Source organism: Pinus tabuliformis, chromosome X (assembly GCF_031772625.1).
Source record: "Pinus tabuliformis cultivar Carrire ecotype Pingquan chromosome X, CPIR1, whole genome shotgun sequence".
NCBI classification, from domain to species: domain Eukaryota; kingdom Viridiplantae; phylum Streptophyta; class Pinopsida; order Pinales; family Pinaceae; genus Pinus; species Pinus tabuliformis.
In genome coordinates, this window is record NC_142308.1 from 1,250,557,577 (window position 1) to 1,250,573,340 (window position 15,764).

The window sequence follows — 15,764 nt, forward strand, 5'->3', positions numbered from 1 at the left end:
CTGGTTGGATAATAGAAATGGCGCACAACAATGCTTCCACATCCTCATCCTTTCTTGAGAGTGCATCTGCCACCACATTTTGCTTCCCTTTTTTGTAGATGATTTCAAAGTCATAACCCAACATCTTTGTGACCCACTTTTGTTGCTCTTCAGAGGATAATCTTTGTTCTAAAAAGTATTTAAGGCTATCATGATCCGTTTTTACCTTGAAGTGTCTTCCCATTAGGTAGGGTCGCCATTTCTTAAGTGCATGGAGTATTGCCAACATTTCCTTCTCATAAATAGCTTTGCTTAAAAACTTTCCCTTGATTGGACGACTTTCAAAAGCAATGGGTCTTTCATCTTGCATTAGAACAGCACCAATTCCATTTCCTGAAGCATCACATTCCACAATAAAGGTTTTTGTGAAGTCCGGTGTAGCTAAGACCGGTGCTTGGCACATTGCCTCTTTAAGATGTTCAAAGGCCTTTGTTGCTTCCGGAGTCCATGAAAATGCATCTTTCTTCAATAATGTTGTTAGAGGTGCTGCTATTCTCCCATAATTCTTAACAAACTTGCGATAATACCCTGTCAACCCAAGAAATCCTCGCAGATGCTTTATGGATGTGGGGATTTTCCATTCCTTAATGGCTTTAATTTTGCTAGGGTCTACCTTAACTCCTTCATGAGATACAATATGACCCAAATATTCCACCTCCTGGACTCCAAAGAAACATTTGGATCTTTTTGCATATAATTGTTTCTCCTCCAATAGTTGTAGCACCCTGTCAACATGTTCAACATGATCCTTCCAAGACTTGCTGTAGATTAGTATATCATCAAAAAATACTAACACAAATTTTCTAAGGAATGGTTTGAAAATTGAATTCATCAAACCTTGAAATGTTGAAGGTGCATTGGTAAGGCCAAAAGGCATGACCAAAAATTCATAATGACCCTCATGAGTTCTAAATGCCGTTTTCGGAATGTCTTCAATCTTCATTCTGATTTGATGATATCCTGAACGAAGATCCAACTTGGTGAAGTAAATTGATCCATGCAATTCATCCAGTAATTCATCAATGACAGGAATGGGGAACTTATCTTTAATAGTGAGCTTGTTGAGCTCCCTATAATTCGGACACATGCGCCATGATCCATCCTTCTTGTGCACCAATACTACTGGAGCAGAGAAAGAACTTTGACTCGGTTGAATTATACCAGCCTCTAGCATTTCTGCAACCATACGTTCAATTTCACTTTTTTGGACATAGGGATATCTGTACGGCCTGATGTTTGGAGGAACACTTCCTGGAATCAGATGAATAGCATGATCATGATCACGCATAGGTGGGAGACCTTTGGGAGTCTCAAATACCTTGGAATGATTGTCCAGGACTTTTTGGAGATCTGGAGAAATAGATGATTCCAATGTGGAAACATCTAGCGAACATAATTGTGCAATTACACCTCTTTGCTCCTTTTTTAGAAGCTTTGTCATACCATTAGAGCTGATTATCTTTCCTGGTTTCCCTGCAATACCCCTTAATTCAACTTCCTTTCCTTCCACAGAAAATTTGATGAAAAGTTCTTGAAAATTAAAAGCTATTGTACCCAAGGATTGTAGCCATTGGACTCCTAGTACAACATCAGCACCTCCCATTGGAATGGAAAGCATTGGGCTAGTCAATACATATTCTCCCATGGATAGCTTGATATTATGGCACTTTCCAGAGCAATTTATTGTTCCTCCATTTGCAATCATCACTTGACACTCTGGTGCTGGATATAGGAAGCAATTCAATTCTTTTGCTACCCTACAATGAATAAAATTGTGGGTGCTTCCTGAATCAATCAACACTATTACCTTTTTCTTCTTGATTTGTCCTTCTATCTTGATGGTTTGAGGAGTGGTAATTCCCGCCAATGCATTACAAGATATGGTCGGATTTATTTGTTCTTCATCTAGGCTTTGTTCCTGGAGTATATCCTCTTCTTTTGACCTTTCTTGCTCCTTTTCTTCTTCCTCTTCACAATCTATGTAGAATAATTTCTTCTCAGCACACTTATGACCTTTAGTGTATTTGCTATCACAACTGTAACAAAGCCCTTTTGCTCTTTTTTCTTCCAATTGTTGTGGTGTCAACCTTATAGGTTGTGGAAGACTAGGGGCAACAACACTTCCGTCTTTATAGTTGTGAGTGGTATGCTTCCTGGTTGCCATAATTTTGCTTTCCATTTTTCTTGCTAACCTGAATGCCTTCTCTAATGAATCAGGTTCCCAAAGGCGAACATCATGTTGGATATTATCCTTTAAAGACCCTATGAACACATCAATCCTATGCTCCTCTGGAATATCTTTTACCCTTATGTTCAATTTTTGGAACTCCTCAATGTGCTCCATTATTGAACCCTTTTGTTTGAGACTTATCAATTGGCTAAAAAAAGTGTTGCTTTTTGTATCCTCATAATGTGCTATCAATTCTTCCGTAAAAATTGCCCAAGTGATAAATTGTTTACGAGAGCAAAGCCATTGATACCATACAAACTGATTTGGTTCCAAATATAAAGTTGCCATACGTACCTTTTGTGTGTTTTGCACATTATTGAGATCGAAGAATTGCTCCATCTGTAATATCCATGTGGCGGGATCCTTGCCATCAAACTTCCTCATATCGATTTTTGGAATATGGTGGGTCTTCGATCCAACATTAGAGTCTATTGAATCATGATTAACATTTCTTTTGTTCTCATCATGAGTTTCCTTTACTACCTTTTCACCATTAGTAAGTATTTCTTGTAGAAAATTTGTCAAATCTGTCTTCAAATCTGCCATGTCTGTCTTCAAATTTGTCCTCAAATCTGTCTTCAGATCATCCATCTTAGCTTCCATGCCCTTTATCTTAGATTCCATGCCATTTATCTTAGCATCTGTTAGCTTTTGTGAGCGTGACATTTGTTGCACTTGTTCTTGTAATTTTGATATATCATGTAGCATTTCTTCCTCTTCTTCATGAGTCATGCTAGAGCTTTCAGGTTCCTTACTAGGTGTTTGCATTTTCTTTCCTCGGGGCATCAGTTACCGATAATAATGCTTTACTATGCCCTTTGAATTCCTTCAAACCAAGCTTATGCAAAAATAAAAAATAAAAACTACACACCTTTTTTACTTTGTAGAAGCCTGATATTGAATCTGATGTATCTCTGTAATTTAGAATCATCCAGTTCTGAAATTGTGACCTGTAGTATCCTTCTATGTTCCCTTTCCAATGCCACTAGTCTGATCCAAATTGGATTCTCCAAGAAAGAGTTATGCACAATCTCCCGCAATGACCTGATTATAGACTAGTTCAGTAGAGCAAACTTGTATGAAGTTCCACGTGTCACTGTTTCAACCTTTGACTCTGAAAAATATATAAAGAAAACTATAGTCCGTCCTCTTTCTGTACCTTCTTATGAAATTTCAATCCGATGCTCAGAAAAAAAGTTATGACGATTTTCCCCAGGTCACCTATTTTGAGTGTAATTGAGGAGTCTGCAAAAAGACCAACTTCCTGAGATCATATCTCCGAAAATATCGCGCAAAAATCTCTAAAATTCGGACCCAAGGTTCAGCGCGATTTCTTCTCAAATGGGTTTTTTTTGCGACTTTTGAAACGTCATAGAAAAAAATTTATAGCGAAAATTCCACGATGACCTGTTTGGAGCAGCGAAACCCTAGAATCCAAAGCTCTGATACCAAATGTTATGAAACCAGCTCAAGAAAAGATAGAAAAGATAGATCAACGCCTTAGAATTCAGCCTCTTCGAGGGGGCAACCTCCTTTATATTACATGAATGAACAATTCTTGGATGATTCAAATAACAAAACCTCCTTTCTATATATAGGAGTCTATGGAGTCACAATATAATCCAGCCGACCTAACAATAATAATATAAAGCCACAAAAATAACAATAGAGGGATTCTATGGGCACATTAATAACAATATGGGGGAAAATGGGCACAACAATATAAATAAGGGGTATAACTACAATAGTAATGGGGTAATCACTAGTATTATAGGGACCCAACAATATTCTAATAAGCCCCTTTCCACACTGTCTCTCGATCATATCCCTTGTGTTGTCCATGTGACTAGGGATAGGTTTGAGGCCTCCATAAATCCAAATTTATAAGGAAATAAGGGTCTCTTCCTATGTTCACCTCCATTAACATAGTGGTTCTCAACCACCTTCGACAAAACAACTCATTGCCTTTGACTAGGCAGCTTTAAGTTGCATGATCTCTAGTGCTTATACCAACATACTATATATACTTCACCATTGTGGAAAATAATAACACATCATGACAACTTGCATAGTCATGAGATAAATATAGCCATTACAAATTAGAGCTAAAGCCTCACTTCATGAATATATAAAACACCACAATCATAGATAATAGACTCCCACTGCATATAATATACACATTCATAAAAAAAATCCTTTCAACATTCAATTTAGTTGGGCTAATTTCTCAACTCACTATTTTTCATACTTAATGAATATAGTATTACAATGGTATTCAACCTACTATTTCACACATACACAATGAAGCACTGAACATCATTATCATTTCCTTCGCAAGGCACGAATGTACACTCATTTGTTCCTCTTAATTTTTTTGGAAACTAAAAATGGGACTATCACTCTCCACCCAATCAAAGGCATAACTAATCTAAAAAATTCTTGTTCCTGACCACCCTCGAACAACCTTTGATTTCTAAATTATTCTTCTCTCAAGTTATTACATCAAAGGGTCAATTCATGGTAACAATAATGAAGGCCAATCTCAATCACAAACTAGGAACATAGGGATGCCACTTTTCAAGCACTAAGTCTAGGCTAAACACACAACAAAATATGGCCACTAAAGGATGACACAACACCATAGGATAAATATTCATCACTTCCTATGGTTATGTTGGTGATCCTCCCTCTTTCTAGTGCCTTGTGTGCACAAATACAACCAAAATAACAGAGTTCTTCTCACTTTAGTTGAGTTAGGCAAAGGGCTATCTCTCTTGTTTCCTTAACTAAAACACTTAAAGCCTATACTTTAAGATCTAGCTTCCAATCAAGTTTACAATTTCATACAAGTATTAAGTTCAAAAGTTCACAAGGGCTCTAGGATTCACACACACAGTTCATGTCTCCTTTCTATGTTAGTCTCAAATTCAACAACTCCCAATTTCGTTCCTTTCTCCACAAGTGCTTATAGAGCTTTGGTACCTAAATTTTTTTAAGCTAAATTGAGTCTTGATGATGTTGATCCAATTGTGCATACCCTTAGACATTTCTAAGCCTTAGATATTATCTTAGTTGATATAAAAAATGGTCTTCCCTTAATACACTATCCATGATAGGGCTTCCTTCTAACCTTTGACATCAATAAAAACACATTAATCAACAATATTTGTCTTTTTCACTAATCGAAATTCTTAGAAAAAATGGAAGAATGTTGAGGAACTCCCTTTGTCTGCAAAAGCCCCCTTTGTTTGAAATTCCTTCTTTTGCCTACAATTGAAACTCCCTCATTTTTCTGCAATTTCTCTCCCTTTGAGATTAATGGAATATGGTTGCTCCCCCTAAATTGATGATTATCTCCATCTTCAATCCCTCCCCCTTTTCATAAATCATGAGCAATAGATTTCTCCTCTTTAGGATATGTTTCATTTTATTAATGTGATGGGAAAGGTATCACTCCTAGATTTTACCTTGGATATTCAAATGTCTCTCCGAGAATGGGTTTGGTAAACATATCCATAATTTGTTCTTCAGTAGCAATGTATCACAACTTAGCATTATGATTAGCTACATATTCTCATAGGAAATGATATTTCATAGGAATATTTTTTGTCTTTGAATTCATAACATGATTCCTTGATATATTAATAAATATTGTATTATCAAAAATAATTGAAATTAGTTAACTATAGTATATCTTGATATCTTTTAGATTTTACTTTAGCTAGAGAACATGAGTGCAACATGTTTCTATTGTAATATATTTTTCTCCAATTGTGGATAGAAAGGTTTGTTTCTTGCTTAATCATGATACCAAAAAATTTCCTATAAATAACAATCCTCAACAAGTTCTTTTCTTTCCATCAATACTTCTACTCTAGTCTACATCTTTATATTTTGCTAAGGTGAAGTATTTTATTCTTGAGTACCATAAGCCAAAGTGCACGGTCCCATTCAAATCTTTGAAAAAAATTTCACTACTTGCACATGAGTCACCTTTGGTGCAGATTGAAACCTTGCAACCAATCATGCTGCTTGCATGGTATAAGGTCTTGATGTTGTCAAATATAACAAGCTTCCAATCATTAATCTGTATAAGGTTTGATTCACATCTGGAGCTTCAACATATTTTATTAATTTGCATCCTATCACCATGGGAGTGTTAATTGGTGCATAGTTTCCATTCCATACTTCTTTAACATTTCGTTAACATATTTACTTGGAGAGATGAATATACAAACTTTACTTAATTAAACAACTTGTAAACTTAGAAAGAATGACAATTCTCTTAGCATGGACGTGTCTCTTTTTTGATGCAAACCCTTTACTCATTGTGTCAACATCACTTCCAAAAATGATATCATCCACATAGAAAACAATGATCAACAATTTTTCATTACTAATTTTTATGTAAAGGTTATTATATGCTACTCCTCCTTTGAATCCTTGCTTTTGTAAATATTTTTCAATTTTTGAGTACTAGGGCCTAGAAGCTTTCTTTAGAACATAAAGAAATTTCTTCGATATGCATACATAATATTTATTTTATAACAATTGAGATACTTCTAGTTCAACATATACCTTTTCTTTTAGGTCTCCATTTGGAGAGGATGACTTGATATCCATTTGATAAACTTTGAATTTTCTAAAACATGCAAAGTCTAAGAAAATTCTCATTTCTTCAAGTATGCAAACTGGAGATCTTTTTTCTTCAAATTCAACACCCTTAACCTATTTATATCCGTTACAAACCAATATAGATATATTTTTTACAACTTGTTCATCCTTGTTTAACTTGTTCCTAAAAACCCATTTGGTGCCAATTACATTCATATCTTTTATTCTAGGTAGATGTTCCCATGTATTGTTTTTTCTCAATATGATTTATCTCTTCCTCCATAACATGGACCCAGTGATCATTTTCACTAGCTTTTGAAAAATTATTGGATTCCATTTTGGATAAAAAGACAAACTTTGCATGCTTTGGTGAGCTTCTTAGTCTCCTTCTAGTATGAACTCTTATATATTTACCACCAAAAATATATATTTTCTGGATGATTTATTTGAACATACCTAGATGGATTCTTTGGATGTTGATGTTATATCTCATCTTCCTTGTCCTTTTATACTTTTTATTCTTCTACTTCTTCTTCTCCTTTTTCATTTTCATGTTTTGTGTATCCTTTTGTTATATATATATATATATATATATATATATATATATATATATATATATATATATATATATATATATATAAGATTAATAACCAAGGAAGATTCCTTCATCTATCCTGGAATCAAACTTTCCTATATTGTCATCATTTATCTTGATTAGCATTTCCTTCCAAAAAAAATAAAGTACTTGATTATAGTTGGTCTTCCTTTCCATAATCCATAGGGAGTCTTACTATTATTAACCTTGATTTGAGATATATTCAAAATGTAAATTGTTATATTAACTTCTTCTCCCAAAAATTTGCTTGGGAGCTTTGCTTCATTAAGCATTGTTCTTTCCATATCCTACATAGTTTTATTCTTTCTTTCGAAAACGCAAATTTATTGAGGAGTATTTGGTACCAAAAATGTATTTTGATCCAATGATTTTGACAAAATTCACTAAATTCATCAAAAATAAATTCACCTCCTTTTTCTAATCTCAAGCATTTAATCTTTAGATTAATTTCTTTTTTAACAAGAGATTTGAAGGTTCTAAACTTATAATAAATACTTCATATTTCTCTTTTAAGTAAAGTTACCCATGTCGTTCTTTAGTCTTCATCAATCAAAGGCATAAAATATCTCTCACCTCTTAATGGTTGTGTTCTTGCTGGCCCACAAAGGTCTATATGAACAAATTCCAATGGATTTGTTGACGAGTACTCTTTTTTCTTGAAATTTACTCTATTTTTCTTTCCATGCTGACACGACTTCCAAATGATGTAATTCCATTTTGAAATATTTGGCATATCTCTCATTACTTGTGGTTTTTTGAATTTCACTATATTGTCAAAACTAATATGAACCATCCTTCTATGCCATAGCTAACTTTCAGCCAATTTCCCCATACAACATTTTTCTCTCTTTAATTCATCTAACATATATACATTGCTTGAGGTTTTAGCTACATTTACCACCAACCTTCCTTTTGTCTTTCTTTCCTTATTACACATTCTTTGGAATGAAATGTGAAATCATATCCTTGATGAAAATTTGAATAACAATTAGAATATTGTGTTTTATGCCTTTAACATACAATACACTTTGAGTTCTAGTTCTTCCACTATCAATACTGATGATGGACTTTCCATCTATCCTTGCTAATACATTATTTCCAAGAAATGCACTGCCTCCTTTTTATTCTTTTAGGGTAAGAAATTTACTCTAAACTCCTGCCATATGCCTTGAGTATCCATTGTTAGCATACCATTGGCATTCTTTATTTTGAGCACAAATTTCAAAGCTACATTCTTCTTATTTTTTTGCTTCCTTTTCCATACCTTTGTGATTTTTTTTATTTATTTTTTGTTAAAGAACCCTTATTGAACTTCTTGCATTCAAAATTATCCAATAAGGGAGAAAATGAAATATGATTTCCAATAACATTATCATTGAAAATTCTATATCTTTTCCTTCATATAACCATTCCTTGAAGGATTATAGTATTATCTGCAACCATTTATCATATAACCATTCCTCACATAAGCTCTACAATTAATTACTTATGACCAAAATTGTTGTAAACTAAGCAATAGCCTAAGAATATATTTTGATACATGGATGTGAAAGTCCATCTTAGAGAAATAGTTCTTTTGAACCCATTCTAGTTGTCTTTGTGATAAAATTCAGGTCTCTGCTAGTCCTTAACTCCATTTTTGGCACTTCTTGTATTGTTGATAGGGTTATGTCTCTGCTTTCATTCCCCATAATTTCTCCAAATTTCAAGCTTTCAATCACCTTAGCATTTTCCTTTTCTAGTTTCTTCCTTAAATAGTTGACTTCTACTTCTAGCTTCTCACAAATTCCTTGGTTTTCTTTTAACTACATTATCAATATTTCCTCTATTATTTTTGCCTCTTAGTTCTATATTTATATTTAGGAAAATCATTGTTACTTCATCATTATCATGATTATTTTTTCTTCATATTTTCACAATATTTCCTTTTGTTTTTTAATCTTTTCTCCGAGTTAATCTATTTCGTCCAAGGCACTAACAAGTTCAACCTTAAGATTTACTTATCTATCAAAATATTCTTTATCTGAATTTTATTTTTGTTTCTAGTTAACTTGATTTTCTAGATCATAATTTTAAGCATCCATGGATATGAATTATGAATCTTCTTTCTCAACATAAAATGTATATCCATCACTCTCTTCAAAAGAGAAGTTATCTTCTTTGGAATAAAAATTGTATTCATGGTGTATCTTCCCCTTTTGATTTTGTGTGGTTTTCTTTTCTTTTTTCTATTTGTATTCATTATGACTTTATTCTCACTTTTCATATGGACATTCAACAAAAAAATGACCTATTTTAGCACATTTAAAACTTTTGAATGGAAACTTACCTTTGTACTTTCTAGATCCTCATTTCAATTTTCTCACAAACTCAGCTCCTTCTACATCTAAATTATAATTATTGTAATCAAATGATTTGTGTCTCCTTTTCTTATTTGATTATTTGAAGGTTGGTTCCTTTAATATAGACTTATATTTCTCTTTTTTTCATTTCATATGCAATGACGATCCCATGTGGTTCATTCATTTTTAAGTTTTTCATTTCTTTCTTTTCTTCAATAGCTATAACCTTTGTATTAAAAATCAAGGGGAGATATATCACCATTTTTTTTATAACAATTGCCTTCCTTAACTGTTTCATCAATTCCTCTAATAATGTTAACAATATCATCTACATGAAGGAAGGATCATGCAATGTCTTCTTCTTCATTCATCTTCAAACTCTCACATTTTCATCTATGAGTTTGATGCTTTTCCATTTTCACCTTTTCATATCCTTCATATATTTTCAAAAGAGTGTTCAAAATGTGTTTTGCAGACTCACACTACATTACGTTAATAAAATTTGATTTCTCTACCCCTTGACATATCACTTCCTTTACAATATCAAAGCCCAAGATTAAGAGGTAGGCCTATATTGTATGCTATACCTCTCTAGTCCTTCCTCAGGATTCAACCAAGATCTAAAAAAGGAAGATTATGTATCTCATCATTCCACGGGTATAAGAAGTGGTACCCTGAAATATTAAAGACGATCTCTCTATCTCCTGAAATATCATTGTCTTTATACCATCAAAGTACAAGATGAAGAGGTAGGCCTATGTTGTATGCTATACCCTCCTATTCATTCCTCAATATTAAACCAAGATCGAGAAAGGGAAGGTTATGTAGCTCAACATTCCATGTATATATGAAGTGGTACCCTAGTGGAAAGATTAATACATCCCACGGGAACACTTATCATGGGTGATTTGTAACTTATTTGTGGCAACACTTGGAGTATTAGAGGTTCTTCCAATGCATTGTTATGGAAGTTACAACACCCTCCTAATTTTCTCTAAAGTCCAATTCTTTAACCCTGTTGTAATATTGAAAGCATCAATTTCCGGAGAGAACACTTCCTCACTCCTCATCAATTCTAAGTGTCAAACAATAACAAATATGGATCAATTCATTCCAACATAGCTTTTGAGTCATTCTATTTGTTTATTTTGTGAAATAAAATTCCCATCGCCATAAATGGCCCAACTTATTTTCTTTTCACTCTCAAACAACTCACTTATCCCTTTCTCTCCATTGATTGAGTGAATATAATTCTCCTTTCCAAGTATATGGCCAGACCATCACATTTCCCACCAATTCATAGCCTTTTTTTACTCTCCATGCACTAAATCACTTGAGAAGGACCTCACAATATCCAACTTGATAATCACACCTAGTTTCTTTTTAATTGACCTCGAGATTTCTCCCTAGTAGCCACAAATTAATTCTTGGATCCTTTGTTAATCTCTACATGCCATTTAAACCTTAAAATCTTCAAAACCTGATAGATGCTACCCCTACACCTTTCATCACTTCATATTCTCTAGTCAAACTCACCCAATAACCTAGGGTTTTCTATCCCATAAATCATCTCTACACCCATAGTCCATCCTTTCATTAAAGCTTGTCCTTAGTCTCAATCACCAACACAATGGTCACTCCTCACCAGAGAACACAACACACGAATCTATCTCACAAAAACCCTTGCCTCTCCCTTTATAATGTATAAAAGCATCTCTTGGTGTGATATGGAACCATCTTCTTAAGATTTCGATTTCATGAGCTATAATTTAATTCATAATGTTTATATCCCTAGTAACAATTTTCAGTCTTTCCTTCCCCTCTCCACAAAAAATTATGAACTTTGTCTTGGTTTAGAAGAAGAATAATAAAATAGTAGAAAACATAAGTATCCATAATCCCAAACATCAATGTTCCTTGGATTTAATGCTTACGAGCTAATATTTCTAAAGGGTTTTATTATTTTAATGGGTCATGCAGTGAAACTATGTACGCATCATGGAAAAGGGCCTACAAATATCCCATAACTTATATCCTAGATGATGAGCCACCCACTATCTCACTTGGTCCTGTGTTCCTTAACACTCCATGCTTCATTGATCAGTAAACATTTGTTCATGGCTATAGGTTTTCCAATATTTCCAAAGAGAGAACTTGTCTCTATATGATCCAAATACAAAAGTGTACAAGTATTTAAAAAGGTATTGGATGCATAAGGTCGTTTCCCATCTTCTTGTCTTTCCATGTGTGGTGTCAACTGAGAGGATCATAAAACATTTTGACCCTAAAAAATCCATGATCAAGGATAGTTACGAGAAGCCTTTTTCCTCTTTAGTACCTCAAATATCTAGATGTGTTACAAGCTTCCCGAGGAAGATATAACACTGGATAAGGATTGGCTAACATACTTCAAGATTTTCCCCAGAGAACTACTGAACACATCGTGGATCAACAAGGGAAGCGTTAGGTCTCGATTAAATGAGAAGTATCCAACAAATCTAATGATCACTCCCTTTTAGTTTGTGGCTACCATGTTATTTAGGTTGCATGGTTGATCCAATGTAGAGAAATTCTATGATGTTGTTGATTTATTTTGGTACTCCTATTTTTTTTCCTATCCCCAAGTTTTCCTTGACTTGGTTATTTTTAAAGACAAATATGTGAAAAAAAAATTCACCTCGCGCTTTGCACATCCCCACACTCCACATTAAGTTTCTACATTTTCAACAGTTATCTATTCTCATTCACGTGCAAAGAAATTCATCAATTATTCCCCCGCACATCCATCCTTCCACACACATGTATTTAAAAAATAATTCCTCTTGCACAACTATATATCCACACAACATGCCATAAATCACCTCTTCACTTCTATTCCACAATTAGTGAAAATTTATTTTGTTTTCTCCTTTTAAGGTTAATTTAAAGCTCATTTAAGGAAGTTTGATCATCAAGGTGAAAAAAATTTCTTAATATTATAGTACATCAACCATATAAGCCTCCACCTTGATATCATATTACATGAATTATCTGTGTGTCACATACCATCCTTACACTATGGGGATTACTTAACTTAGTATCTTGACATTGTATTATGTGAATTAATTTCTAAGACACTTCTTTAATATTGGTTGTAAGCTATTAACTTCCACTATCATTCTCACATGTCCTAGTGAAGGTGATATGTGAAAATGTTACTCTATTAAATATTACCATAACTCAAGGATTTAATAGCTAAGACTTCCACTAAGGCAGTATTGATTTTCCATGCATCTCTAGAATACATCAAGCGAATGATTCGGATGGAAACTAAAGGAAGAAATGAGTCAATTTTTGGAGACACAACTAACTCATTGGCCAAACAAGAAAAAATTTCACTAGTTTGTTGCATGTCAATGGTACTTAATCTTGGTCCAAAAGAGAGATAGAGAAATAAAATTTTGAACATGGGGTTGGAAAATTTTGCAAGCGTTCTAAAATTATCTGAATTCAATGAAATAGTGAATTGGTGTGCAAGAAATTTTGATTCAAAGACTAGAACTATTTGACCCAATTCAAAAAATAATCCAATACTTCTTACTCCCAAGGCCTTTAGAAGAATTCTGAATCTTCCCAAGCCAAATATAAAGCTCAATCTCATTGAATCCAACTCTTTCCTACACTCATAAGGTGAATGATGAATATTTTAAAATAATTTACATTTCCTTTTGCACCCATCCCATCAAATATTGTTTCTTTATATATCTTTATTTTTTTTCTAAACCACAAAAGATTTCTCCCAACATTTTGCCCAAGTTATGTGGCATGAATCAACTGCAACATTTCCTAGGTTAGTACTATATATTATCTATTTTTATTTCAAAAGAGATACATATTTTTATTGAGGGGAAGTAATCTCCAATGATATTTCATATCAATTGGTCAATTTCCCTAAGACCTAGAAGTTTTATATGATGTCCAATCTAGTTATGGTGATAGTTTCATGCAATATCTTCCACTCACTATCTTGTAAAAATAATATGAACATAGATACAAATCCAAATCAAGTTTGGTATCCCATATTGTGGAAGAATAAGGCCCCATTCCATATTTATCAAGTTTAGGATCATTTTTTGCGTGAATTTAATCATATGCTGACAGGGAAAGAGTGCAAGAGGATTTCCAATGAAGCAACATATTTTTTGACATTTTGATAAGAAAAGGGATACATGAGGAGTGAGAGGATAAAACCCACATTAAAACATATGGATTTCAAGGAATACCCTTATTTCTCATGAATTTCATCCTTGATAGATACTTAGTTTCCAAATTATGCATATAGTACTATCCATGACTGGTTTTAATTGAGAGGAAAAATAAAAGGCAATTCATTACACTCCATTTTAATGTAGGAGAAGCTAATATGCGAAATTATTCCCATTTCATAAAACTTATTGAATAGTTTAAATATTTTAATTTGACTGAATCTAAATCCATCCAAGGATTCAACCTTGATGGCATCCTTTCTCGTCATTTGGAAATTATGAGATACACCAATTTGTTTACAAGGATTGTAGAAGAGAGTGGAGAGAACCAAATCCCTAGAATTACTATCCTGGCCTACGATGTTACTACTAAAGAAAGCACCAACACTAAATGAAACATAAATAAAAGAGGGAAAAGGCCCACCAGTTTGCATCCCACTCAATCATCCCAAATTGGTCGAAGCTCCTTTTCTACATAAAATAAAAGGAAAGGAATTTTGCTAAGAGGAGATAGGAATGTCTAGAATTTCGGTTATGGTGATGAGGAGGATCCACCCACTCATGTTTCTCTTTAGAAGTTACATGTAGTCACATCATCTAAAAGCAAGAGTTTGAGTAAAAAATGGTTGCAAAATGCAAAAGGACCCATGGATATGGTGGTAGAAAACACTATAGTCCTAGAATTGGTGATGACCAAAATGGTTGAAGCTTAAAATATTATTGAAGAGTTGGCTCTTAAAGAGCCTACCTCATTTGAAGATAAATCATTGACCATCCAGGACACCCATTATGATAAGCCTACCAAAAAAATGCAATTCGAAAAGGTGCAAACAAAGAAGAAAAAAGTAGCTAGTCAAGTAAAATGTGAAATTGATGTTTTAGAAATTGAATCTTCTATACTTCTGAAACCACATCATACCAAAGGGGATGATCTTACTAATTCTGTAACAAAGTAAGAAAAAAAAATTGAGATTGAATAGAAGAATACATGGGCTTGAATAAGATTTTTATCCAACACCCCCATTTATGACTCCATTATCCATTTGGGTGGCAAAAGTGACAACAACACCCAACACACCCCAAATGATTAGGAAAGTAGAATAGTTGTTAATAGAAATAAGATCATATGTCACTATGAATATTAATAAGAAACTTGAAATCATAGAGGAAGCTTGGTAAGTTTTTCTATAACTAAGAAATTTATCCCAAAGAATTAAAATTATTGTGTTTTCCCAGGTTTGAAGAGTGTTTGGAGTCCTGTGTGGAGAATTTTCTTATGATGTTTCGGGCTAAGTGTCACAACCCATAATCAGGAGATCCATAGAAGAATCATGGATTTATTTAACTGGCCAAATATGTAAATAAATAGTAATTAATCTATAATGTTAACATTATAGATTAATTACTATTTATTTACATAACATCATAGATTAATTACTATTTATTTACATAACATTATAGATTAATTACTGTTTATTTACATATTTGGTCAACTATATAAATCCAAGGTTCTTCTATGGATCTCCTAATTATGGGTGGTGATACTTATCGTAAAACGTCAATAAGGAAATTCTCCATGCAAGACTCCAAACACTCTTCAATTAAATCTTTTGTTGAGTATCTATTGAGGGATCACCTAGAATATGGTCAATAACTTGTTGAAGAATATTTGAATAAAT